The sequence below is a fragment of the Cynara cardunculus genome, unplaced genomic scaffold (assembly GCF_001531365.2).
Source record: "Cynara cardunculus var. scolymus isolate 2C unplaced genomic scaffold, CcrdV1 Un_Scaffold_7676, whole genome shotgun sequence".
Lineage (NCBI taxonomy): Eukaryota > Viridiplantae > Streptophyta > Magnoliopsida > Asterales > Asteraceae > Cynara > Cynara cardunculus.
The window spans coordinates 4,951-10,611 of NW_020203691.1; the positions used below are offsets into that span (position 1 = coordinate 4,951).

The 5,661-nt window shown below is 34.2% G+C and overlaps 1 pseudogene; it reads right to left on the reverse strand.

Moving 5' to 3' along the window:
- Positions 1-1,472: 1,472 nt before the first annotated feature.
- Positions 1,473-2,787, reverse strand: LOC112504980 (annotated as a pseudogene).
- Between the last annotated feature and the right edge of the window lie 2,874 nt (positions 2,788-5,661).

The window sequence follows — 5,661 nt, forward strand, 5'->3', positions numbered from 1 at the left end:
CTCAGTGATTTGATGATAATCCATTTTCAGTTATACGTTGTATTTATGTTTCTGTATTTTCATTTCCAACGATCTTCACTGAGTATGTTCAGTGATCGCTGAAGAACTTGCATTGTAAATCTATCAATGACAGCAATACTTCAAGAAGACAACACTCACACCAAAGAACCTTCAGCAAACGTCGAAGACTGAAACTGAAGTTAGAGACTGACAAGTACGTGATCTAAAGCGGTATTCAGTGATTACAAGTCTGTCTACACATGTGTGAAGACTGCTCAAGCTTCAGCGAATGATGATGAGACCTTCAGGTCATTCCAACATTCAACGATCAAAGGAAGCTTGCTTAGGACGATTGTTGTTGTCTTGTCCTTATGCACACAAAGGACAAAACCCATACCCTTATGAAAGTTGGTACGGTACGGAGCCGACTAGTCGACTCTATTGTCCACCAACTTTAGGTAAGGATGTCTGCTCATGAATAGTGCTTTTTGTACTATTCACTGTAGCAAAGGAAAAGTCTTCCTCTTAAGGCTTGACACGCACTCTAACTCTACCATATTGCATTAAATGAGCATTTAATGCACTGGGTATAAATAGAAGTGTTTCTTCTCCATGCAAAGTGCGCGCAACTCACTCTCTAACCCTGATTCTTACTTCAACCATTTTCTAGCTTAAGTAAAGGATCTTTTTTACAGCAATTTCTTTTCTTGTATTTGCTAAGACTTTGTATGTAACTAAATATTGTTTAGATAGATTTTTTTCTACCTTATCTTTCCGCAAACAATCTTATAAAATTTGTATTCATCCTCCCCCTTCTACAAACTGTTTCTCTTCTTGTAGACGCTCATGGGACCAACAGATGCATCAATAAACAATACTCCATGCATAAAAAATCTTTTTTAAAAGTTTTTTGTCAAATACTTTATAATATAGTATAGATATAGATAATGTAACACCAGAATCTTTCCGTGTTTAATTTTTAAGGTTAGAACTCACCTTTTCAGTCAAGAGTTTCCTCTTATGTGAAGGGCGCGTGGATGTGGTAAGAACTATAGAGAATGAGTTTTTTTATTATTCTGGATAACCAATTCGCTATCCGAGCCGACTAATCCCAGGACTACCACATGCTTTGCAGATAGTTTGGAGTCAGGTTTCAAAGGCCTTAAGACTCAAGGGCTTTTTTTGGAAAGTATCTTATGTTTTCTCTCTAACAATATAAACAAATTTTCTATTAACTTTTATATGGATGAATTTGTCTGTTTACTTTTTTTTCTTCAATCAACGGTATGAATGACAGAAATAAATATCTGTTGAATATATTCATTGATATTTCGATGTTTAGAAAATAATCATCAACCGAAATCCAAACAGATCACGAACAAGGAAAAGGATACGAACCGAGATTTATAATATCGACATACAACCATCATATGATATGATTCGAACCAAATTATGCTTGGTAGCCAAAACACCTAACCATCGTAAACTTTGATCTCTAGAGATTCTTCAAAGTAAGGGACGTCTTTAGGTTCCATACAGACATAAGCTTCAACTCCATCACCTCCAACACCATCCCCTCCAACACCATCCATCAAATATGTTGAATTCTTAACAAGTATGCCACCAGGGTTTGCCCAAATTGGCTTTCCAAAACCAAAGTAAACTTCGTAGAAAGGGAACTTACACCAACTAGACATCATAATTACGTTTGTTGTTTGAGGAATCTGGCCTACATTTAAGATGGAATTCAGAACCATTGTTTGTTCTTCCTCATCATCATGGCTTACCTTCAAGTAGTTACTTATGGTGTTCTTGATAGAATCTCTTAATAGATCAGCCAGTGCTTCAGTTGCTTCAACAACTCCGCATTCTGTGGCTAACACCCCCCAAAGATTCCCACAAGAATCTTTAGGTATTAGAGATGTAATTTTTTCCCTTAGGTTTATCGGATGAACAAGTACAATATCTCTTGGATCATCACGTTTTGCTCGATCGAAGCCGATGAAGGCCTTCAGTATGATTGCAGACACCAATTGTACCTTTGACCATTGTGGGGTTCCATTTCTTCCATTGATCAGCATGGCCTTCTCTTTCAAGTTTGATATTTCACTTTCACTGAATGAGAGTGACATATTTGCTTAGCATGTCATCATCTCCTTTTGATCTACTAAACCCTAGGTCTAAGGAAGGTACACCACAAGAAGGAAACAATGAGGCTGCGTTGAAACGACAAGATCCAGTGAGTTCGATCCTTTTTTCTTCTCGGTTAACAACAACCCATTCGTTCAAGAAGGTACTAAGAGTAGAGGCATCGGCGATCTTATGTGAAATGCTTACACCAAGTGCTACACCACCGCACTCGAACGTGGTCACTTGAATCGCGAGTATTGGGTCAGTGATAAGACCACTTTCCCCGATTTCACGTGGAATGAATTTTTCAACAAGCTTAACATTCACTTCAGAATCAAGAAATGCTTCAAGTTTGATGTTAACTTTGGCATGCATAAACTCAGCACCTTGGTCATCGTAATCAATGGTGCGAGTTTCTGCCGCATATCTACACGCTAGAGGGTAGAATCGTGTTAAAGTCTTCTGAAGTGATTCTTCTAGTTGCGCAATGAACTTCGGGTTTTTATCGCCATTGATGGAGAAGAAGAGAACAATACTTACATTCACGGATGGAGCAAACTCGTCGATGAAGCCTATCTTGAAATGACGAAGGTTTGGAGGAGTTGGAGTGGCGGGTTTTATGAACTTGCTTGATTGTTTTACGATATCGATTGCCATAAAAGCTTTAACGTTGAGCAGTCGATCTTCTACTCTAATTACGATAACGACAAGGAAACGATGGCAATTGATATTTCGAATGAATTAAGCTTACCATTTATATAATGATGCCAATTATCAATTGTGTAGCTTATTGCATAGATTAATTCCTTAGATGAGTCGATTATCAACAAGCAACAACGTTTTATATGCATAATATATGAAAACAAAAACTAGTTTTCAGACCGACTTTGTGGGTTTGGTAAAAGCTTATAATATAATAAGCCTTATAGGCCTTTGTATGGTATTATTACATTTACAATCTGAATAGAGTATTATATAATAAGCCATATATATGAACTTTGTATGGAATGGTATTATTATAAAGTAAAATAATTATACTGAAATGGTTTATATTTTATTTCGAGTTGGACCTCTTGTCCTAACATTACTAGAGTGTTGTTTACTAAAAGCTTATTCGAATAAGCGTTTATCAAGTCACATATCTTACCGTATAAATATGACAAGAGTCAAGAATCTTACCCGGTAAGAGTGATGATAAGATCTGAGAGTCTTATTCGTAAGTGAGTGCGATGACTTTTACCACGGTTAGCGTTTACCAAGTAAAATGTTGCATACGATGCCGTTTTAATGAAATAAAATTTTACCCGGTAAATAAATAGTGTTGGATTTTACCGATAAACATTTATCGGATAAGTATTCGGGTAAACCACTAGTAACTTGTAATCTATTACCTTAGAGGTAGGGATGCACAAAAAACCGTCAACCCGCAAAACCCGTCCAACACAACCCGCAAAACCCAATTAAACCCAACCCGCCAAACCGCCTACCCGCCAAACCGCTAACCCGCCAATTAGGGGGGGTTGAAATTGGGTTGGGCCTAGCTCAACCCGTCCAAACCACCACTAATATATAATTTTTATAAAATTATATATATATAAGGGTCCATTCAAGGGAGAACTGATTAGTTTGTGGTAACTGTGAGATCCAATCTCAACAACAAATCAACGGATAAATTAAGAAATTAATAGTTATGGTAGTTTGAGTTAAAATAATAATTAGAGGCCATATTAGGTATTTTTAAAAAATTATTCTCTCCTCTCTCGTCTCTCCGACTTCCAATCTCCGACCTCCGGTGAACATTAATCCGGTAGGTACCAAGTAATAACAAAGATACACAATGTGATACTCATTGTGATATACTGTGATACCATTGTGATACCAACTATGATACCAACTCAAACCTTAAAAACAAAAATACATAATATGATACTCATTGTGATACATTGTGATACCTGCCGGATTAATGTTCACCGGAGGCCGGAGATTGGAGGTCGGAGAGATAGAGAGGAGAGAATAATTTTTTAAAAATACCTAATATGCCCTCTAATTTTTATTTTAACTCAAACTACCATAATTATTAATTTCCTAATTTATCCATTGATTTGTGTTTGAGATTGGACCTCACAGTTACCACAAACTAATCAGTTCTCATTTGATAAATTATTAATTTCTTAATTTATGCGTTGATTTATGATTGAGATTGAACCTCACAGTTACCACTAATATATAATTTTTATAAAGTTATATATATATATATATATATATATATATGTTTATTAATTATGTATAATGTATAATTGTTATTGATATTATGTTTGTATTTCATTTTAGCTAAACGTATATGTTACCAAAAGAGATTCATGATCAAAGAATGATGACTAATAATCTAATTAATAAGAGAAAATTATTGAATTTTTTTTTGCAGCAACAACAAATTGATATGTTAGAGAATATAAATGATACTAATACATTTTTTGTTGACAAATCCATCAATCTAAATACCCCGTCATTTGATGTTGTACTTTAGTGGAAATAAAATGTTTAGTTATAGCATTTCGCTACAATAACATTAGATCTTATAGGATGCCTAAAATGTGTAAGTGTCTTAATATGATTCTTTATAGGACGAAACAAGAAAATTGTCTTATCTAAAAGAGTTACAATATGTTTATAGGATGATTTTGGGCGTCCTAACAAATTCTATGATTCTTTTAAAATAAAGTATCATATTAGTTATTTTATACGACACGACTTAAAAAGTGTATATGAACATAAGTGTCCTATAAATAGATGAGTTTTAGGGACACTTCTCAAAATATTTATATAAAATAACTAATACGACATTTTATTTAAAGATCATTCTAAAACACTTGTTGAAGCGTCAAAAAACGCCATGTAAACCTATTGTAATCTTTTTAGATATGACGTTTTATAGTATAGTCTATAAACTTAAGTTTTATGAATTATTTCATTCATCAAATTTATATAACTACTAACCTGCCAACCCAACCCAACCCGTATCAACCCACAAGGGTTGGGTTGGGTTATACTTTTGAATGGGTTAGGTTGAGTTGGGATTTTTTCAAACCTCCATAATTGGGTTGGGTTATAAAAATGTTGTAAACCGCCCAACCCAACTCGCGTATACCCCTAGAGGTAGTGAGGTATCAGCAAGAAGGGAAAGGCACACGTTATCGATGAGTAAGGGAAGGGTATTATATATATCTAGTATTATAATTTGTTATATGTATATAGGTAGACTCATACAAAAATGATACATATTTATTTAAGATAAGTAGAAAGGTACTCGTGCAATGCATCGAGACACATCTTGATTTCAGGGTTTCGTTTTATTCCTTTTTATGTTGATATAATACGTTTTTATGTGCTTTTGAAAATGCGATAATGTTTTTATTTTTGAATAAAATATAAATTTAAAAATATTATAATTTTTTTAAAATAAATATCCATATTAGTATCAAATTAATCTTTTTAAAAGTTCTTGTGTTTTGGTTTAATTTTCTTAATTAA